This window comes from Marmota marmota, unplaced genomic scaffold, assembly GCF_001458135.2.
Source record: "Marmota marmota marmota unplaced genomic scaffold, marMar, whole genome shotgun sequence".
NCBI lineage: Eukaryota > Metazoa > Chordata > Mammalia > Rodentia > Sciuridae > Marmota > Marmota marmota.
The window spans coordinates 58,180,173-58,204,240 of NW_025999842.1; the positions used below are offsets into that span (position 1 = coordinate 58,180,173).

The 24,068-nt window shown below is 38.3% G+C and overlaps 1 protein-coding gene across 5 annotated transcripts in view; it reads right to left on the reverse strand.

The window, feature by feature from the left end:
- Positions 1–24,068, reverse strand: part of Hivep2 (HIVEP zinc finger 2) — a 143,563-nt gene that overhangs the window by 59,371 nt on the left and 60,124 nt on the right. For 2 of the 5 annotated variants that reach the window (XM_048799166.1, XM_048799148.1), the window contains exons 2-3: positions 23,444–23,555; positions 5,462–5,692 (exon numbers count right to left, since the gene is read on the reverse strand). The gene's annotated coding sequence lies outside the window, so the exon portion shown is untranslated. Of the gene's footprint in view, positions 1–5,461; positions 5,693–12,644; positions 12,769–23,443; positions 23,556–24,068 lie in introns of all 5 variants that reach the window. The other 3 variants (XM_015501854.2, XM_015501863.2, XM_048799174.1) reach the window with 2 other exon arrangements.

The following is a 24,068-nucleotide window of genomic DNA, read 5'->3' on the forward strand; positions in this document are numbered from 1 at the left end:
GAGAAAAGCGTTCCACAGGGAGAACTCCAAAGATCCTAGGATAAAGCACTCAACTGTATATCTATCAGTTGAATATATGTGCATGTGAGGCACTACACACATAGCCAGAGAAGAACCACCTGAAAGTATTGAGAGCTCATGCCAGGTGTTAACAGAGGACCAAGAAAAGTACCTCTCCAACAGATGGAGCAGAAGATCTCATAGTACATGAGGCACTGGTTGGACCATGAAGAGGGATCAAACTATCTCCAAGAATCTTAACTATGCCCCAATAAAATGTTTAAGCATAGTTTTAAGAATTCTAAAGTTTCTAGTACTCAATAAGGTCAAATTCTGCTATACCAGCTAAAATTATCAGGCCTACAAAGAAGCAGAAAAATCTGTTCCATACAGAGAAGAAAAATTAATTTTCTACCTCAGAAATGACACAGAATTAGTAGAAAGGTTATTTTAACAAAGTTATTTTAGCTGCATTCCAGATGTTCAAAAACTAGGAACACCTACAAAAGGAACTCAGTTGAACTTCTAGAGAAGAAAACTTGAAAATCTGAGACAAAAATTACGTTGGGCAGCAGATTAGGTACTAATGGCAGATTACACATCACAGATGAAAAGGTTATTATCATTTTATCATTATTATTATTTATTATTATAAAAAAGGTTATTATTATTTCTATTAGCAACAGAAACTAACCAAAAGGAAACAAACAAAACACCTACTCAAAGCCTATGATTCCAAAATTGTGTCTGCTATGGTTGGGATATGATTTGCATGTGCCCCCAGAGGTCTGTGTGTTGAAGCTTGGGTCCTCAGTCGGGCAATGTGAGAGGTGGTGGAAGTTTTGAGAAGTAGGACCTAGTGGGGAAATCATTAAGGGCACTGCCCTTGGATGTGATTAACATAGTTCTTGTGGGACTCCAATTAGTTCCTAAAAGAGAGAGTTGCTATAAAAGAGAGCAACTTTTATGGCTCTTTGGCTTCCTGTGTCACCATGTGATCTCTCTTCCTTCCACATGTATTCTCACTGTGATGCCATCTGTCGTAATGTGATGTAACCAGGTCCCTTGCCAGAATCAGCACAATACCTCTTGAACATCCAGCCTCCAAAACTGTGAGCTAAATAAACCTCTTTTCTTTATAGTGTATCTGACCTCAGGAATTTTGTTATAGTGATAGAAATCAGACTAATAATTGTCTGAGAGTTCAAAGAAGGTCAGTTGTCCTGGGGTTGAAATTCATTATATAGGTGAAGATCAATTTCAGACTTTAAATTAAAAAAAAAAAAAGTTTACTTTGTTAATAAGGTTGTATGATTTTATTGATTTGTCTTACTTTATTGATATATACACTGTTTCTAAGACCTATATAGAGCTGTCTATGGAGCCTTAAATGAGGACTAATAAAAATTATGACTTTTCCATTTTAAGTACCTAGCTATATGTATATGTATACATACATACATAAGTACACACACATACATATATATACACATAAATATGTGAACACATACTTGCAATAATAAAAACCCATTGGAAGGCTATTCTTCTTAATACTTTTAGTATAATTACTTTAAAACAATCAAAATCATTAGGAGAGCTTATTTCCCTTCAAAGATAAACATTCTTTGTTTTTCCAATCTGGTTTCTAACTGAAAAATCTTTCATTTCATCTATAGCTTCCAGTTTCCCTTGCTAAATACTCTGGATTCTAGAAACTATCACTCACCTTCAAGATTTCATTATTTAATATAAACAGATGATCCCCATAATAATTACCTTTCCTTTACTTTGCCCCTTCAGTGGTATAAAAAGTAGCACATTGTTAAATTATTTAAATTCAACTTATAAATGATAAGACATTTATACCTGCTTGCCTCACCAGTTCTGCTATTTTTTTTTTTCTTTTTGGTACCGGGGATTGAACTCAGGGGCACTTGACCACAGAGCCACATCCCCAGCCCTATTTTGTATTTTATTTAGAGACAGGGTCTCACTGAGTTGCTTAGCTCCTTGCTTTTGCTGAGGCTGGCTTTGAACTTTCGATCCTCCTGCTTCAGCCTCCTGAGCAGCTGGGATTACAGGCATGCACCATCTCGACTGCCAGTTCTGCTATTATTTAAATAAGCCATATATTCACTTTCTTTTTATAATCTTTCTCCTATTACTTTATTGATTTAACTAGCAGGTCCATGCTGGTCCCTGGAAACATGATAAATAAGATATAATCATTAGTGTCTATGGCCTAGGGTCAGACAAATGAAAAACATTTTTACACATATGTATGGTTGAGCCTGGGGAGAACACATGGGAAGAGGAATGAGGAGGTGACCAAGGGTGCTGGGGAAAGGGCTGGGGAGGCAGGAAAATACTGCATAACAGAGATGGCCTTTATGTGTCAAATGTGTGTGGAAGTGCACCTAATAGAGAAATTGGAAAAGGACGTTAGATGCAGAGGAAATAGCAACTGTAGATTCAGGAAGCACAAGGAAGCAGAGTGTGTTCTGGGAACGAATCAACGCGGGTATGACCACAGTGCAGGTTTCGTGAAGAATAATAGCCAGATTCGAGGAACGAGGCAGAAACTGAAAAGTGGGTCCAGATAATAATGCACTTCTTATAATGAGGCCAAGATTTTGAGTTTTGTCCTGGAGCATGAAGGTCACAAGCATCAGAGTGACTCCAGGTGAGGCAAGAGTCAAAGGCGGTTCCTGATTCCAGCTCAGATGAGGATGGAGCGGGTGGGGATTTAGTGGAGAGGCAGGAGGAGGAGCAGGTCTTGGAGGTAAGGTGTGATCTGGACACACCGAATTTGAGTTTATTTGGGCCATTTAACAGAGGTATCTGGCACAGCTCTGCACTGTTTTCCGACTGGGACACCTTCTGAGTAATGGATCCTTGGAAGATTTCCCCCTGTGAGCATCAACCCAGCTCAAGTCCCTTCCACAGGCCAGGTCTCATCAAACACCTCCTCCTCTGTGTTCCACCCAGGGTTTCTTATCACTCCACATATTTGCATAATGGGAAGGGTGGCTTCTCCCTCTGCATTGAAGACCCACCCAGACCACCAGACACCATTTCCACCCCTCTGCATTTGCCTTTCTCACCATGCTGGCACATTGCTATTGCTCCCCCGAGTAGATCTGCTCTAAGACCTCCTCCAGCCAACTGCGCATCTCCCTCTTCAAAGCCCTCCCTGGCTCCCTGTAACTCCAAACACTCCAGGCTCTAAATCAATTACTTCTTAGAAGCTCTTAATCCTAAACATGGAGGGGGTGGGGTCTACTGCCATTAAGTTGTTCAAGTACTAAGACAATCTGGTTCTATAGAAATTTTTATTTGAATTTTCTATAAAAAAAAATTGTAACAGTTTTGGGGAATATAGAGAGAAGAGAGACGGGGTGAGTGAAAGTGGAATAGTTGGTTGACAGCTCCTTGAGGCCAGGGCACAGTTTTGTTCAACTCGAGTTGAATGGTACTAACCAGGGCATGTGAGGACTTCAGAGAAAAGAAGGTTAGTATGTCCTTCAAATTATCTTCTGACCCCAGGTTCTAAAACTGAAATATAAACTAAGATTTTAGGGGCCCAAATTTTCTTCTGAGACTCAGATATTTTTTGGTCAACATATCACAGAAATTTAAAAATACCTTTAATAAAACAATCACTTGATAATTAATTGGCCTAAAATCTAGCCAAAATATGAAGTCTCAGGTTTGGAACTCTACAGTTGTAGTCAGAGCCAGAAAAGACACACTTTGAGAACGAAGCTCTGTTCTCTCACTAATTTCATTTAACTTGCATGCTGATCTTTTGGCCATTTGGAGATGAATAGCAGTCACAAAACAGTGACAATCACAAGCTCAAATCTAAATTATTTCATTTTAAATTATTTAATAAGCTAATGCTTATTAGCCAATTCTTTCTGGTTTAGTAAATAGGAAGTACCTGTGTGTCTCAGGCACTTTGCTGTGTACAACAAACACAGAGGTAAATAAAACATTACCAGTTGGGCTGGGGTTGTGGCTCAGTGGTAGAGTGCTTGCCTAGCATGTGTGAGGCACTGGGTTTGATTCTCAGCACCACATATAAATAAAGTCTATTGACAACTAAAAAAACATTAAAAAAAAAAAAAACATTACCAGTAAGCAAAAGATTCTCAAAGTTCACACCTTCAGATGTAAAAAAATGAATGCTAACACAATTTTAAAAGAAAAATAATAATAATCATACACGAAGCAATAGAGGAACACCACAGACAAAGCAGGAAAAAAATCTGCTTTGAGGAGTTGCAAATAGATGTGTCAGAAAGTGACATTAAACTAAGTTTCAAAGCGGGAAAGAAGATGGGAAGGAATATATATATGGAGCATCGACTGTTCTCCAGACACAAGGGAATATCTCATTGTCGGCTCCATTTTAGAGATACTAAGACTGAGGCAGGACAACTAGAGTGACTTTTATCTTGCCTCACCACCAAACTTCAAGCACTGCTTCGTATGTTCTGTGTAATACCCAAGCTCCCTCCCAACGACAAGGAGTATTATAGGTAGAAAAGTATAAGAATCATTATTGCTATAGTTAAAGCTTCTTAAAAAGTATCTCTTATAAAATCTTTACTTTTAATAAATTAATATATTATGGTTGTGATTATAATTTTCTATCTGCCTGTAAAAAGCTTTCAAAACCCATTAAGAAATGCCCAATTAAGAAATGCCCAATGTCATACAAGAGATTTGTGAGACTTAAAAAATCATATACAGGAGCTGGGGATGTGGCTCAAGCGGTAGCGCGCTCGCCTGGCATGCGTGCGGCCCGGGTTCAATCCTCAGCACCACATACAAACAAAGACGTTGTGTCCGCCGAAAACTAAAAAATAAATATTAAAAAAAAATCATATACAGAATGTTGTATCCACATGCATTCTTGCAGGAAAAAGAATTGGGAGCTTTTATAAGCCTCAAATGAGCCTATGAACCTCTCTCTCTGAAGAGGCCAAGAACCACGGATCCACTGGGTTTTGCTAGGCTTTTAACTGTTTTTTCCAAAGGAAAAAATACATATGAGATTCAGTTTCATACATAAGGAAATGCATTTCATATACAATAAGGAAGAAGATTAATACGCTCTATTAATAATGTAACAACTTGATAATGAGACATTGAAGTGACCCTTACCCACCTTTCTAATAACTACTCAGGATGTTAACAGTGAAAGGATCATTTAGAAAGCTAATTTCCTTTTCATCATGCCTGTTAAGTGTTTACTTTAATTCACATCCTGTGTGACCCTATGGGAAAATTTTTCACTAATACTGGGGAAAATCCCACAGGGTTACACAGGATGTGAATGGGGCCTGCACTGAACAAACTTCAGCTTGAAAAATAAAATTAGATAGGTGAGTTTCGCTTTCTGTTTGTCATAAGTTCCACTTTCTGGCTCCCAAAGTTTAGATGCATCGTGTACCTGCATTTCTGAGATGGCCGTTCAACAGCATCCCAACGTTCTCACTGTCTTTTTAAAAGAAGGATTTCTCTGTGTTGCACAGCAAAATCCTTCCGGCAGAAGAGGCAAATCTGTGGTGTCAATCAAGGCGAGCTGGCTGGAGCACTCCCGGGGCTCCAGCATACCTGTGCTGCACACAGTTCAGCCGCCGTTTTCCATTTCCTGTGGAGAATACACATCATACCACTTCCCCTATAGAAAAAAGAAAGCAGCCCAATTTAATTGCTGATGGAAACATTGTCATACTTTCCACTGGCCAAGCTTGAAACCATTACTGATCTAACCTTCATTAATTTTTCCATAACAATTTGCAGAAATGTCAGGAAGCAGCTGTACGAAGACTGATTAATTGTCTTTATCACAGCTACTTCACCAGGCGCATTCTCTCTGTTATTTATACATCTTTCTCTCTGTTATTTATACATCTGCATGTATAAATATATATTTCAGTTTTTTAAAAAATTGAGGACTTTTCTGTGTTGATTGGTATATGGATGGCGGTCTGTCTTACTCTGAAAACTACATATCTTTGTCTGATAGTCTTCCAATGGCCCAAACCATTTCAGATCTGGAGGACACCCCGCGAAGTTTGGGACAGCATCCATGAAGGAAAAGATTGCCTCCTGCCCATTACTCAGAGCTGTTCAAACAGACGTTAATGGATTCAAGTCTTAGAGCAACACTGCATTTATTAGTCAATCACAGGAGCTAAAATTCACTTCCGAAATGTGAATTAGAAAATCAAATGCCCTTTTTCTATTTTTTTTTTCACTTTCTTTCCTCCCTCATCATTTTAGGCTGAGCTATGCCATCTGTCTCACCCTATCAAATAATGTGCTGTGCATGCCTGGCAAAAATAAGTGGAACAGTGCACCTCAGAACCCCCTGTGCGCAACCACTGAGCGTCTCTAACTGGTACACAACAGAATCTGGCCATCTGGGGTAACCGGTTACAGCAAGCTTGGCTCCTCCACCACTCAGACTTGTAGACTTTTAACTAGTTGGCAAAATGTCAACTAGTGTTCAAGAACAGAAACACTAACAAACATTTCTTTTTTTCAAAACACAAGAATCCAGATATATATTTCCAAAGCGAACTGGCCGATGTTGCCGGTGGGAAGGCTTCGAAAGCAAAGATCAAGAAGCTGTCACATCCTTGAAATGGAGACAGAGTCAACTGGAACCTGGCGCTTTGCAGCACTACTCAAGTTTGGGGTCAGAACGTGTCTGTCCTTCCCGCATATTGCCTGCATACATACAAGGAAGGGACTAAAGCGGAACAGATGTTGAACCAAATGACACCTTTCAGAGACAACTCTGCGAGACCTAGGGGGAGAACCACGTTAAAAAAAAAATAATAATCCAAAAATTCATCACATTCCCAAAACCAAAGAAAAACATACTGAACAATAGTAGCATGTAGCATTCCGGCAGTAACTGGATATGGGCTCTGGAGCAGGAATATCTGCTTTTAATTTCACCTCTGTCATTTATTAAATATGTAAATAACATCAGGCAAGTTACCTCACCTCTCAGTACCTAAGTTTTCTTATCTGTAGAGTGGGGATAAAAATAATATTGCCATAATCATTACAGGAATTATATAGTGCTTATAAATGACACCAGGAAGTGAATTACAAAGGTTAGCTATTAATTCTAGATTTTCCTTTTGGTATTTCAGGCATATATGGAGGAAATAATGTGACAAGAGTTCCGAAATTAAGAAAGTCCACCAAGGAGGTGGAAAGGTTTCCCTGATGGTAAAGGGATGCAAGGGTATAAACACCGCCACTGAAACTGGATCAAGCAATCATGGTTTAGGGTTTGTATCTTAAATGTTCCCCAAAGGCCATTTGCTAAAAGTGTGGTCACCAGCTACAAGGAGGTAGGCCTAGTGGAAGGAAGTAAGGTCATTATGGACATGTCTTTGAAGGGATATGGGACCCTGACTCCTTCCTCTGTTTCCTGCTACCATGAGGTGAGCAGCTCTGCCCCACCATGTACTCTGTGTCACAATGCACTGCCTCGCCATAGGTCTGAAAGCAATGGAGCCAGCTGACCAGGGATAGAAACCTCTGAAGCCATTAACTAAAAGAAACCTTTCCTCCATTGAGTTGTTTCATCTCAGGTATTTTGTCACAGTGATGAAGAGCTGACACAGAAGGGTAAGTATCTATGACTTCTGTTGACAGCATGTCTCACAATGCTATGGGACATCAGAGAGAACACAGCCAGAATCATCACACCTCGCCACCATTGTCAGATCTGGAAAGGAGAGATGGAAAGAAGCCACCACAGGCCAAGAAAAGGCAAAGGAAGAGGGAAGTGGACTTGACCTTCATCATAACCAAAGTGCTTGGTTGAAGACAAAGGTTCTCATTCCCCAGGCACTAAGATCAGGGCTGAGGTTCCAGAAGGTTCCAGAGGGCAGGAAGGACATTGCTTTTAATTCCTCTTCTGCCATAAGACTTTGAGTAACTCACACGCTCTAAAGACTTATTTTCTGCAGAAATATACAGGATTGCATCAAAATCAGAGTTTCTCAAACTTCTGTGACCCTCTTTACAGTCTGATGAAGCCTGTGAACCCCCACAGAACACAAGGTTTTAAAGTGTATAAAAAACATTAGATTATAAAGGAAACCAGTGATAATGAAATACAGTTATCTCAAAAAAAAAAACCCTTTAAGCAAATGTGTGGACAGTAACACATGTGATTCTTAGTTAACAATCAGAAACTTGATATACCCTATGTGTAATAGGCACCATAATGGTGAATAGTCATAATCATAAAGACACCTTGAGGTATTAGCCACCGTAGGAATGTGATATGAAATTATCTGTGATTTCCATTGACGACAAAGTCATCACTGTCATTTTTTGCCTAAGTTGAAAATAAAAGCAATGCTGAAGTTCAGAGATTGGTAAAAAATAACATTTTTTTAACCAAATTCTCTGAATTTGTCCATCTGTAGTTAAGATCCCCAATCTAAGTGAAAAATAAATCCCTTTACAATTTCAACTATCTAAGATCAATGATTATATCCCGGGCTTCACTCCACAGAAATATTTGCAAGGAGAAATGAAACTATGCCTGTGCTTTCAGCCATGTGGGGAAAAACAGTTTTACAGGGATAGACATGTCCTCCCGGCTCGCTCCAAGGGAGGGAGCATTTATTGACTTGGAAATGAGAGACTCAAACACTACCAGGCATTACCAGCCTACAGGCAAATACATATGCAGTGGCATTAACACCAATTAACCACAGCTCCTGTTCCAGCCCCACCTGCTCACACAGGACCTCCAGTCCCCTTGAAAAGTCCCAACCAAGTATTTCTAGGACTCCAGCAAGGGAGACTTAAGGAGCCCACAGGCAGTCTGACAGCCAGTCACAACACCATCTGCCATTTCTTCCTTCCTGTGCCAGCTCCCCCTAGTGTCTCAGGAAGGAACCCCTCTGCTGCCTCTGCAGATTGCGTCCACAGCAAGAACGCAATGCCCAGATGCCCCAAAGCAGCAGTGCCCATACACCCAGACTAGAAAGGTTCTTGCCTTGGGTCCTGTGCTTTAGAAAGCCCACAGACCACAAAGACAACAAAATAAATGTATTGGAAAATACACAGCACCTTCATTATTGGTATTTAGATGTCCCAGAACCCTAAACCCTGCTCCCCAGGGAGCCTTGAGTCAAATCTCTTTTGTACCAAGCCAAAAAAGAAAAAAAAAAAAAAAGACTGAATCTGAATGCCCTGGTTTGTGGGAAGTGCCACTGAAGAGTGTGGAATTAGATACCATTTCGAAAGCAGAGATTAAAGTAGCCGTAATACTTAAGTTAAAGAAAAAAAATAGTACCTAGTCCTTGCTCTCGGATGACATGAACACAACAGACTCTTGACTATAGTCATGCCAAGCATCGCTTTTCTTGTTTCCTTTAGTGCTCCAATCAGTAGTTCTAGGATTATTAATAAATTAGTGCAGTATTTGGAGTAATCATACTCGGTGCCCATACACCCAATTGCAATTCAACAATTCTTCTTCGTCTTAAACTTGTGAAGATGTCAATGGCAGGAAGCATGTTGCTAATTCTTTACATTAACATCTAAATTGACACTTTCCATTCAATCTACAAATACTTTCTATAATCTATAAATTACTTTCACAAAATTAGAGCACTTAATTAAATTTCCAAAAATTATATATTAAAAAAGCTGAAGCTGTTTGTCTTTGTTTTAGATGTTTTGTTCATTCATTATAACATAGATTTATTTGCCTTTTAATTTTGGATATTAAAGAACTTTTGAATTTTTTTTTTTTTTGGAATTAGAGAGGTATCCTAATTCACATTTTTCATGAAAATCTATTGATATTTTGTATACTTTGAATACATTTACATCTTACATGTAAATCTTATAGGTCAAATATGAATGTAAATCAAGGTCTTGCATTTGTATCTTCTCTTTTGAAGTTCAGAAACTAAAAACACCTCCTCCCGACATACACTAAAGCAAAAGTAGTACAAAATCTACAGTCAATCTGTGTGAAATTTAAAGCTACAAACAATGAAAGTAAACTTGTCAGGCATGACCCATTTACAATTCACTAAAGGATGTTTCAAATTCTTCTTTTAATGAAGATTTAATTACTGTTCAGAAACAATAAAAAGGAGCCAGAAAAGGTATTTCTATCAAATTTGCAACTTGAATAGAGTCAGATGAAATGCCTGGCAACTTCATGTTCTTTACAAATAAAGATTGCGTCGCTGATCAAATTAAGAATGTTTGTGAGACTTCATTTGAACTTTTCCCCTACAGACCCAACGAATATTGGCCGCCATGTTGTGTGTTCTTAAGGTCCAAACCAAGCTTGGCTTAAAACCACTTCTCCTCCAAGACGGTCATGAAAGCATTTCCATCAGTTTTGTTTTGTTTTTTCTTTCCTCTACTCTTATCCAGAAACTTTGTTGGGAATATCTGTAGTCATGTAACACAATGCTCTGATCCAGTTCAAGGGGTCAGGGAAGCAACTGGTATGTCTTTCATTGTCTGCCTGAGAATCCACTGCCCCTTTTCAGTCAGATGTAGAGCCATAGTTGATTATTAGTGGGCGTTAGTTAGTACACCCTGGGAGTGAGAAGGAGGCATTCGAGTCCCATAAAGTCCATGTTTATAGGCAAAACCACTGACTTAGTTTGGCTTTTCTTTCCTCTCTGGTCTGTCTTCTTCCTGCCTCCAAGGTTCCTGGATGCCACATTCTGCACCCACCTCCACATCTCTTGGGCATTTCCCTACCAGACTTACTAAAGTTAAGGCCTGGTAGATGGAAGAAGGACAACGGAGGGCAAGAGAATAAAGCAGGCTCAGAAAGCCCCTTTCGCATTTTTGCTCATAATCCAGTCCTTAAAGTTGACAGATAAATCTTGTAGCACAAGTTTTTTTTTTCAACAATTTACATGATGAGGACCATAAATGCTTTGAGGAGAGTTGTCCCTTTCACACTTGAAAGTTTCGAGGAAGGATATTTCCTAGATATCTGAATTAAGGAACTACCCCACAATAATCCATATTAACTTGTGTTTAAAAATCTGTATGGAGAAAGAATTTTAGAGATTTTGAAGATACACAGAAGTCCAGTTTTTCACATAAATGTGTGTGTGTAAATGTATATGTGTACATACACCCAAAATCAAGAGTGCTGATATAGGGGAAGGTCAAGTTACTTGCTCAAGGTCTGAAAACTATTCTGGGGCCCTAAGCAAGAACCTTGGATTCCTGACATTGCAACCAAAGGCTTTTCCAGTTACTCATTGCTCCCTCCCCACTACTGCTAACTACTAACACTGTCGCCATGACATGGAAATTATTCAATTCAGAAGTTACTTACTAGGCTTTGAAAATGCTAGAAAACAAAACAGCACCATTGCATTGTCAAGAATCAGCCTCATATTATCTTATATATCATTACTAAATATACAAACTCCAACATGTCCAATTTTAATAGTACAGAAATAATACATAATATTTCTAAACCTAATCTCTAATTTATCTAAGAAAAGGTTTGAGTAATAATGTTATCATGAGTGAAAAGATCTGAAAATGTGTTCTGCAGAAAATGTTAACTAATATGCATCTGTTCTAAAGAATAATTCACAGTGCTGACTTTAAAATGGAATTAATTTATTTTTATTTAATTTTTTAATCAGAATTCCAAAATGTATCAAAACATATGCATGTAAAATAGGGCACATGTAGAATAAAACAATAAACAATTATAATTCTAATAATTTTTAACATATAGTAATAAGTATCTTTAAAATAACTATTACATTATCCTCATGCAGTAGCTCATTTTTGTAATCTAAGCAAAGTCCTAAGAGAACAGATCTGTATTTTATATGATGTATATAATAGCATGCTTCTTGAAAACAATATTTCTTCAAAAAATGTAAAACATGCCTGATTTAGAAGTTCCTTTTCAGTATCTGAAATTATCTTCTTAAAATATTTCTTGCTGTTCTTAATTTAGAAGAAACTTCCTTTACGTATACTTTTAAATAGCATCAGAATAAAAGCTTAAATGAGGGCTGTGTACAGCTCCATTTTTACTATACCTACAAAAAAGTTAAGTAACCAAAGAATTAAGCCTTCTTCCGGTCACATGTTAAAGGTTCACAACACACATATTTTACAATACACATATGGCTCTACCTATTTTGAAAAGACTAGATCCCTTTGACCTGTAAATGATCAAAATAATTTTACAATTAATTATTTAGCAAGTTATAAAACTGATGCTGTGATATGTTTCCGGAAAAAGTAGTGGTTTTCTACTTAAAAACATAAGTTCACATATGTTGTTCAGTACCTCCCATTCATATCCAGCTAAAAATACTCCATCTTGCATTTATTTGAATAAAGAATAAAAGGAACTGACCAATCCCTATCCTGAATTAAAGAATGAGCAAGTGAATAATCCGAATGCACATACCAGACCAGTTCCCAATCTCTCCAAGGCAACAGATTTAAGATGTAAGAAGACAAATGTTTTCAAAGACAATGATGGCACAAACATATAGTATTAAGAAAAATAATACCACAGTGAAATTAATTTTCTTCTCTCTATTATTTAAAAAAAAAGCCACACCTACACAAAGACCTTTTGTTTTTTGTCTTCATCGAAGAACAAACAACAACGACTTCCAATCATGGTGTACAACTGTAATCCCAGTTTTCTGGAGGCTGAGGCAGGAGGACTACAAATTTGAGGCCAGCCTGGGCAAATAAGAAAGACCCTGTTTCAAAAAATAAAATTATTTAAAGAGATAGGGATGTAGCTCAGTGATGGAACACTTGCAGCATGCAAGAACCCCTGGGCTTAATCCCCAGTACATGGCAGGGAGGTTTTAGAAGGGGAACTCAAAAAAACAAAAACTTCCAAATTTGGGTTAAGGTATTCTTAAAATATTATAAATAATTCTAAACTAACATGTACTTTAACTAAAATACTTTAGTCAATCTACAATACATATTAATATGTTCATCAAATACAAAAACTCAAAATTTATACTTGGCAGAATGAAAATTATTGACATTTATGCAAATGCCATACAAACGTATCTTTATTTGCTTTGGGGACAAAATAACTTTAACAGTTCTGTGACAAAGGTCTCATAGGTCTCTTAGTTCAACATTAATTTCTGACTATTTAAAATAGAGGTGAACTTGGTGGCACGTTACACTTGACAAAATATTCCCAAATATGTGCTACAAAGCAAAGAAGGGAAGGGGTTGAAGACATTGTTTGCTCATGAAATACAAAATAGCCAAAATAAAAATCAGATGCGTGCTGCCAGGCCAAAACTGTCATCCACAGTTGCCAGTTGGAAGTAAAAAATTACAAAAATGAGGTAAGGAGAGATATAGTCATAAACCTCAAGAGACTGGGTGAGGTCTCCCAGTCTCAAAGGTTCCCACACTGGTGAGCTTGATCACTGGCTGAGAAGATCTTGCCAGTGTTCCCAAAGGTGGTAGATGCCCCTCCACTGGGAAGTCCCCTGGGATATTTACATGTACACAGGAGCAAACCCTGACTCCATCTATCCCAGGGCTTAAGGTAGAAAGCAGCCCACTAAAACATCTTGCCAACCCAACTCTCAAGAAAAGGGAATCCCAATACAACAGGTGAAGCTGAGAACACATGTTGACTTCCTCCAAAGCTCTGAGGATTCCCACTCTCATTCACCTAAGAGCTATTTTGAATTCTCACAAGTTGAATGCATTTTAGGGTTCAAAGAGATAGGACTTGGGGGCTAGGGTTGTGGCTCAGTGGCAGAGCACTTGCCTAGCATGTGTGAAGCACTGGGTTTGATCCTCAGCACCACATATAAATAAATAAAAAATAAAGATACATCAACAACTAAAAATTTTTTTAAAAAAAGATAGGACATGAATGATGGGGAAAGAACATTTGTATATAATAGTCATCTCATAAATGCATTTTTCAAACAAGCTACTACTATAAAACAGGAAACTTTTATATTGGCTAGTCTCCTCTAAGAAGGATGTATTTTATTTAAGTGTTTGAAACAAAATAAAAATTAAAAAACTAAATCTTACATGTCTCCTCTCATATTTCCCAGCCCCCAGCCTGGGACAAAGGGAGAGTTTAATAAATGTTCATAAAAAGGATAAATGAATAAATGATTGTAAACATGCTCACTCACCATGTTTATATACCTTTGTGCACGTGTAGGATTAAGGAGCAATTGTCCCCCATTATACCACTCCTTCCCACTTTTTAAATTATTATTATTTCTTACAAGATAGTTTGATATGATACAAAATACCCCTTTATGATAACATGGGTACCTCTGAATGATTTTTCATTATGCCCAGTTGTCTAGAATAACATGTAACAAAAATCAGCTAAGCATAGGCATAATACAAATTTTATCCCTTACATTCTCTAGTCATAGGCTAATTCATCTTAATGAAGCCACTTCTGAATATTTCTTCAACAAATTCTCCTATTATTGTACAGGTTGAATAAATAATAGTATCCCTTCTAACTCCGGCTCCATTGCAGCCCTGTTTCCAATGGTTGGGTGCAACACAATGTGCCTGTACATGACTGTGTGTTTTGTCTACTTCCTGACACATAAATACCCCTGAGGACAGGAAAAGAACTGGTGTGTGTGTGTGTGCGCACACACACATGTGCGTGCTTGCACACAGGCACTTCCCTAGATTGTTCTCCATGGAAATCTCCTTCCATGTGGGACAGGAGCCAAGGAGAGCCCCAGGACTTCCCCAACCCTCAGCTGATGGTGTGGCAATGGCGCTCACCATTATGAGCTGAGTGCCCACAAGGAAGGAGGAAGGAGACGCAGGGAGGAGGCGGGAAGCTGGGAGCAAGTGCAGAAGGTTTTGCTGTGAGAAAATAATCTAGGAGTCCAACATCGGGACGGCATTTTAAAGTTTGCAAAGACTTCTCAGAACTACCACATTCTCAAGTGAGGCCTCTAAGACCAGCCGGAATGTGGAGATCTATTGAGTTTTACATAAACTTTACCCAACAAGGAGAAATCACGGAGAAAAAGCTCAGCCTTCTTGCTCACTGATGTATTTAATTATGTCTTCAGTATAAAAAAAAAAATAAGTTTTAGAACATTTCCAGCCTTACTTCTACACTGAAACCTCTTCCGAGTCCCCGCGATCCAATGCAGAATCCATTAACCCTTTATTAGATCCCAGTGTTGGTGATGGTTTTATAATTGCACCTACTCTGAACATAATTCCCATGTAAATGGAGCTCCCAGCTCAGGGCCTGACATAACAGTGGACATTCAAGAAGAGCTCCTCTCCCTAACAAGATCCTCCTCCCTTATCTTCTCTGAGTCTTGCCTGTCTTCGTTTTCCAGTGACACTTTGGACAGCTGAAATACTCTGGAATTCTATAGCTGAAGTGTCTTCTCTCCTAAAGGTCCCCCTGGTTTCCAGTGCCCAAGTCACACCCCTTGCTCAACTCCTGCTATTGTTCTGATCATAGTCCACTTTGAATTTTAGTTAAACACATATATCCTACATCCCCAAATAAATGTTCAGCTAGTTGGGAGCAGGACTGATCTTGTTTTTCTCAATACATACCTCCATAATCCAGTATAATGTCTTGTACCTGGCTGGCTTTCCATAAATATTGACTGATTCAAACATTTGATTCCAGATATTCCACTGAAGCTTATTGCCTTCCTGTTTCTGACCACTCATAGCCAATTCTAAAATCCATAGATAAATTCATCTACGGTTTCTCTCCCTTCTGCCCCCTCTTTTGTATAACTTTTACAAATATCCTAGATCAGGATTTTATTACTGCTCCCTAACTTACCTACCTCCAATGTTGCCAATTCTTCTCTGCAATGCTATCTGTGGTAATATTTTTTTTAAAAAATCATCCAAAATATAACCCCAATATGTTACTTCATAACTCAAAGGTGGGTCAAGGTTCTCTAACACTTACCAGACTGATATGCTGTTTACATTCAAGGCCCTCTGTACTCTCTGGACTAGACTACCTTCCCCTTCTCTTCTTTAACATCTTCCCTTCACTTACTCAGGCTGAATCCCAAACATACTCTGGTACTTTTTGTTCTATAGTCACACCAATATTATCCATCCCATCTTTTACCATGTGAATATCATTCTTTCCACTGGTCAAAATCTTGCCCATCTTTACATGTTTCCCCAGGAAATGCTTCCTGATCCCAGTCCCCCACCCCCAACAAACCCACAAGATTTTTTTTTCCTCCTCTACTTTCATGAAACATTTTATATAGGCTTCTCTGGGGGCACTACTACCAGCTTTCTTATATTCAAGGCAGATATACACTAGTCTTATCTCTCTTTTAGGGCTTATAAGCAACTTGAAGGCCAAAATGCAGATGCATTCATCACCGTATTCCTCTCTAGCACTCGAATGCAAAATTGCATATGGCAGAACAGCCATAAATATTCATTGAATTTAACCAAACTAAAGCTTTTACAAATATCCAAACAAGCTCAAGTTCCATGTAAGAAGGATCAGAGCCCAAGCCAACAGTGTGTTGGCGTTTGTGATGATTGGTGTTCTTAAAATTTCCACTTAAGGTTGATGACAGAATCAAGCTCTGCTACAGTCCATGAATAATTTATTTGTGCACAAAACATTCTGTTAATGGAAATCTTTTTATGGCTCAAGATCTAAAATATATTTACTGCCCTATAGTTATTAAACGTTTACTTTAATCATTAGTACACAAGATAATGACAAATGATGATTACAGTATCATTATATGCTCTTAAACCGACTTAATCAAGAATACCTCTTCTGAAATTTAAAAAACTCCTCCATGGATGAAGGAAAGGGTGGATTCTCCTGAAACCCGCCAAATCACTGCTACCATCAAATTTAAGAACCCAAGGTTTTCTGTTGTTAGAAATACCACAGTTTGTAAAAATAACCTTAAATTCAAACAGCTAGTACTTTTTTTTTTTCAATTTGAGTGCTCAATTAAAACTCCCTCTGCTTGCCTGCGCTAGACTGACTCAGTCTAATACATCAGAGAGAAAGAGAAATGCGAGTGTTTGCGCATTCCCTAGATGTTGCAGCCTGCCAAAAAGTGTTCTTCTGCTGTGCTATTTCAGTGAGTCCTGAGATGGCAGTGATCAGGCTCCTCAAAAGGAAAAGAGAACTGTCTCCCTGCATGTTTTTATTGTACAAGGCTGAAAGGCACACCTCTGGCTGTTGTGATACACTGATAAGTACACATGTTCCTGAGGATGTGAACTTGGAGGGATTTGGTCAGGGGTAAGGTTGAGAAAATCTGAAAACCTGTCCTAAGTTCTTGGGAAATATTGAGGAAACTGAAAGCATGTCGAAAAGGGGAAGTCGACTCAAATTTTCGAGTGAATTCCTCTTTTCCACTAGAAGCGCTCATAGAAAAAGGAGAGCAAAATATGTGCGTTTAAAAAATATGTATGTGCTTTTTATCGGCTTTTATTTCAAACAGTACTGATGTACCATCAAATTCATCACACTACTCCCTAAACAGGTTTCTCTCTGAAGCTCTCTTTTTCCAGTAAAAGTAAATTTTTGCACTCCCAGGCAAAAGCTGACAGCTTCCTCCTGCCCCGCCATCCTCAGAGCCTGTGCACAAATGTGGGCACTTTCCTGCACGCATGGGGACGTGCACACTCAACATACACACACAGACCCCAGACCCCCAGTCAGGCAGCATTTCCCTGGTTTCCTTGCACTTCGCCTCCTGTTGTCTGTGGCCGGTCGGTCCCTTTTGCTATCACTGCAACTCATACTAGCAACACTGATCTCTTACCAGGTCTACATCTCTCACCAGATCAAGTCAAGGGGGTTAAAAGGTAACCCAGGTCCAACTGGCAAGTTTCCAACAAAGGACAGGACTGGGCACAGTGCCTTTGCATGCACAGGACCCAGGGAAAATTACCAGAGGCAGTGACTTGTGGAAGTGTGTAGAGAACCTTGAGGAAAACAATTAGAGCTGAACACAGTCACAGGGGACACCATTATGCAAAACCAGAGGAAGGAGGGGAAGAGGAGGAAGTGAAGTCAGAAAGAATTCCTTGAGCCTGGGTTGAGTGCCTTTGTCTGTGATGTCAGTGTGGGAGGAGATGTAAAGGGCACAACATGAGGTGACAGCTCTTGAAGGAATTCATGTAAGTGCATCCTAAGTAGCTTCCTTGCTCGCAGGGTCTGCTGTGCCCACTCAGCCACCCTCATCCCCACCCCCAAACCACCCAACACAGCCCAGCAGATCCAGCTTCCAAAAGTGCAGCTCGGATGGTGTCACTGTTCCGCTCAAAACTGTGTAAGAGCTTCCCACCGTGGGCCAAAGGAAATGTGCCCCCGGAATCCTGCAGCCCAAGACAGTGGCTCTGCCTCACTACTGTACCCACACCAGCACCCCCAGGAGCCCTTCACATTCACAGGCCATGTTTCATTTCACCTCATTGTATCTTTTCAGAGCACAATTATTATTATTGCCATGGCCAAGTCAGGGGAAGGCAGGGGTTTTAGTTTTGTTTGGTGGGGAAGAGTGTTATTATTTTACTTTAAGAACAGCTTTTTGCATTAAAAAAAAAAACACTACAAATAATTATGAATTTGTTCTTCTGACTCTACTCTGGATATTTAATAAGTATCAGACTTGCTGATTCATCTCACTAATGGAATTAAAATTAAACATGTGCCCAGATAGCAATTTTCAGACCCCAAAATTAATTTTCAAAGAAAACCCACAACCAAATATTCCGTTAAATCCAACAAATATTTATTGAGTATACACTATTTTTTTTAATCATTCGTTTTTTTAAAGCTGAAGAGGAGACCAACAAAATAAAGACCTACTTTGGCCCTCGAGCAGCATACAATATGGCATGTGAGATAAAACCTCACATAAATTAAGTTGCATAAAGTGCAATCACAGAAATACATGTAAAAAGTGACATGAGAAAAATATGAAGTGTTAAAGGGATTCTGAAGGCAGATGAAATAAAATACAAAGGTAACTCCAAAAGAAAAGAAGTAACCAGAGTGTGACTTGGTAAAGTGCATTAACCAATAATGCAAATAATAGGTGAGGCAGAAAATGCAATTTATCTTTTGGGAATTCGTGGATGAGAAGTCAACACTGTATCAAGTACAAAGATAAAATGAAAATCTCTTTGTGGGGAATTTTGTCCAATTGACAATTTAGAAATTTATGGTAAAAACTGCAACCGCCATGAGAATCAGATTCGAGAGGCTGATCTTAATTCTACAAGGATGTTGCTAGAGGTTCTGAGTGTCTCAGATCAGGGGAATGCAGGTCATACCTGTCAGAGGGCTGGAGAATTCGCATTCATACAGCACAACATTAAGTGCACTACTCTGGACCAGCTCAAGCTTCCCAAGATTATAAAATGTAACTCTTCTCCAAAGTTCAGTATGGCTTCTACTTCCTTATATGAATCATATTAAACAGAATAGAGTGACCACATTTACCAGGCTCCAGTATTTGGAAACCACCAGTCAACTAGACCAGTGACCTCGCAGTGATCGTGACATGCTGTCTGAAGTTGGAAGAGCCAGGGTTCCGTTCTAGCTCTGTGACTCACTTAGGGCTATGACTTTGAGTAAATTACTCAACTGCAACACCTCCCCCCCAAGACTCCACTTCCTCATAACACAAAATAAAATGTGTGTCATATCTACATAATAGTAATTTTTCTCAAAGGAGATAATGTGTAGAGACACCATTTGTATATTTGTACATTTGTATGCCACTACCAGAGCGCTAATGCACAGTATTATAAAAGCAATGATCCTATGATCACCTGGTTTCACCTGGTTAAGTTTTGTTTGATAAGTGAGAGGAAAACAAGTGGTGCCTCCACCCCAAGCTGTCCTACACTGCCAAGTCGAAGGAAGGAGATGGGAAGGATGGATGGAAGGACATGTCACAAGATGGTAAGAAAGCATCCTGCAGCTGGAGCTTCAGATGGCCACAAGACACACTGCGTTTTGCTCATTCTAGGTTTAATTAGTGCTTGCTGACTGCCAGATGAACACATGAATGGATACCTTGTCGAATTCACGAATGAATGAAGGTGTAGTCAAGGGAAGTGCATGGAAAACTGCAAGCCACATCAAGAATGCAATGGAATTTATGAAAGAACGTAGAAAAATAGTTTGGGAAAAATGAAACCACATAGCTTAAGAAGCTAAGACCCATGAGAGTCCACTCACATAGACTGCAAAGCAAATGAAAGGGCAGTTTTCGTAAGCAGACAGAACCAGCTCCAGGGCCCAGAGTCCATGTTTCCACACCAGTTAGTAAATACTCAAACATAAATATAGCCACTCTCCTCCACATTTATGGGTCCCTTATATTTTTTACATTAAAATACAGACAGAAGAACTGTATGCATCTGAAAAGCCATAAAAATGATCCTCCATAAAAGAAACATTTTGATGGCTACTTACAACACTTAGCACTTGTAAGATCTACTCTGAATTATCTGTGATGGCAGGAGTAGTTCTAGTACACCCACAGGTAACAGCAGATCTAATCTGCACTCTTACCGAATCATTATAAGACAGCTAAAATGTGTCCAAATAGAATTACTAAAAGTTTTCCTTCATCTTATTTTCCTAACTGATCTAAGTGATACCAAGAAAAAAAAACCATAAAGATACAGCAGAAAAGAAAGAAGAGATGGCTGAATGAGCAAAGAGTCCAAGGAAATCACAAGATACAGCAATTTCCACTGAAAATAGAATTATGTATTTTGGATTTTTTAGTGTCAAGTAAGATCTCAATAATTTCTGACCAAAAATTACTAACCGTAATAGGTATATAATTGTCAGCAAGTTAATTACTACCCTCAAACCCAATACTCTCAAATGAATATGGGATTCTTCATTCTTACTTCAAAGAGATTATACATCTATAGCTCAGATTTTACCTTCCTTCCCAAGAAGTACCACTTACATAATTCTCAAACATTTACAACCAGAGATAATTTAAATGTAAGCACATGGTTAGGGACCAGATTCCAAATAATAGTACCCTAAAATGAACAATGTCAAGACCAGCCAAAAGCATTAGAAGAAAGACAGCAGAACATGAAAAGTGCATTACTAGAAAGATAAAATATTCTGTATTTACGATCTCACAACAAACACCATAAAAAGAACGTTCTAATGGTTGAGGATTTTCCTTTTTTACAATCTATTTTCTATTTGGTACCAATTTGTGGTGAGAGAAATTGGGCAAATTTTAAGATTTTATTGTCTGGGGAAAAAAAATATCCTCACGTGGGCTGATGGCTAGGCTCACTGATGAAGTTGGCAAGAGGCTTCTGGTTATATGCTCCATTCACTTCATGAAAAAGCTTACCAATGAAATGCTTATGGATTAAGTATCATCCTCATTTAACTCAGAACAATAATTATGTTAAAGCAGAGTGGCCAGTGAGCTAAGTCAGAGCAGCTCAGAGCTCAGTGCAATGGGCAGGGGAGCCATCTGCACTGGATGTCCAGGCCAGGTCCATTCTCAGGAGGCACTCATAAAACTGTCTACCTTGCCCATAATTTAAATCAGGTGACACCAATTGAAATTTAACTTTAACACTGTAGTATGCTTTGAGAATCACTGTAAAAGCCAAGCTGGTGTGGAGAGAGAAAACTAAACGTGGCAAAGACATTTAAGTTAGTGGTTCAGAGTATTAATCTGTATCTTCTAACATCTAATACAGCTATCAAGAAATGAAGTCCTTGCTTTTGAAATTTTTAAACATTTCTCTTTTTGATTTTTTTAATTCAATCTAACGGTTTTATATCCCTTTAATCATTACCCTAAATTTTTCCAAATGGCACTATGAAAAGTTCAAAGTTTTGGTCACAAATAAGTATTGAATCATGAACCTTACAAGAAAAATGAAAAGTATACTCAATATTTCTAATCCCACTGGTGCTCACAGCTACACTAACAAATCAAGTTCCAGGGCAGTTGCCTCCAGGGGGATGATTTTAGACCAAGCTAAGGCAGCTGTGAGCCCTGCATTAACTATACAATACTGTCACAGAAACCCCATCTGATATCATCAAGACTTAAGATGCTCACAGTTTAGCAGATGCTATTGGTTGGTTTGGTTTGGAAGAAAGTTGGCTCCCCAAATGATTAGACACTTTCCTATCTTATTCATTATCACTCATCAGGTTTTAAAATAGCTCCAGTTTATTTGGAGAAAAATTAAGTAACAAGCTGCACAATTTTAGAATCATGAAAGAAAAAAAAAAACAGAATTTCACAAACTCAAATATTCCGACCTAAATTAGGAAAACTTTTTTTTTTCCAAATCATCTCTTACAGTATACAGTATAAAGGGTTAATTTAAGCATGAGTTTTCCTGAGTTAAAATAAAAAATTTCCAAGCCCTAAAATCAGTATCATTTAGATTTCTGATGCCAAAAATCTGTTTGACAGAGTAGGCTTTACTATCCTGACATTTTAACAGTAGCCAAAGTCCTGTTCCCACTAAATTCTGTCTTGGCAGTACCAATCATCTGCTAAAAGCCTGAACTCCTCCTGGTTCTGAGTTCTCTACCTCAGGAGCTTTCCATAGCATCCAGGGTAACAAGAGAGCTGAACTGATCCAAGTCCTTACTTAAGATGTCTATTCCTGGGGGTGGGGTGGGGGGAGAAAGCACTTCGAACTATAGTGGAGCAAAATATATTCCATGCATTTACAATTATGTCAAAATGAACTCCAATATTATGTATAGCTAGGATGTATGAATAAAAAAAGCATTGTTTTAAAGATGTCTGTTCTTATCACAGAAACCAAAATTTCTATAAAAGAAGAATGGTTGAATAAGGTGAGATGCTAATTTACTCAAAAAGTTCATGGTACCTTAGATTCAAATCTGATGAAGATGTAATTACACAGGAAAATCTCACTGGAAGTACAAATCTGATATTCTCACATCACCTCAAGATCACAGGCAAATCATCATTAAAATAATAAATAAAAGGGGCCAGGAATATAGTTCAGTGGTAGAGCTTGTGCCTAGCGTGTGCAAGGTGCAAGGGTTCAATCCTCAGCACCCAAATAAATAAATCAATAAATAAAATAGTAAATAAAAGAATCAATTTAAAAACATAAATGATATTTTTCAATGTTCAGCTAAAATCAGAATATTTCCAAAACTGCAATAAAGACATGCAAATATTTTCATTTAGGTAACACCCCAGACAGACATCTACTACAGGTGTTGAGGGCCCCAAATAATCAATATCAAAATTTCACAGAAAGTTTACTGAATACTGTGCTTGAGAAACCCTTCCCAGAACTAGGAATTCAAACCACACAGAAGGCACTGGTCTTAACTTACCTAGTGGCCAAATGTCAAACAACTGGTAAACGAGTGTTCCAATCAAATCAATTCACTTAATTTTCAAGTAGATCTGATTACCACCATCTTTTAAAAAATGCAAAGACTCCACCTAACAAGAAAAGGAAAAATAAAAACAACATTTAAACCAGAGGAGCTTTAAAACCTACACCAACTACCCAAACATCAAATCAAGACTGTCACTGTATCTTTTCCTAAGTTACTGTGCTACTTAAAACTATAAAATAACAAAAGTACCTGTCAACTAAACTAAATTTTACTGTTTGGGATAAAATGAATATTCAAGCAATAGTAAAAAGTGAACAAAGAGTTTATTTTCCGTACTGATTGGCTCATGGAAATTACAGCTACACAATATCAGGATATTTTAAAATCAGACATGAGGAAAAGATGCAAATTATTGCCCTGGAATCATCCTCATTCTTATAAGTTACTGACACAATGAAAATGTGTAGGTTGCAGTTCCTGAAAGCTATTAACACCTGGCTCTAGAAACTATTAACTAGATCAATCGTTTAAATATAACAATGGTCAAGCAGTCCTGGAGAGAATTTACAAGCAAGAATTTCCAAATGATTCTGAGAATGATACCTGTCTCCCACAG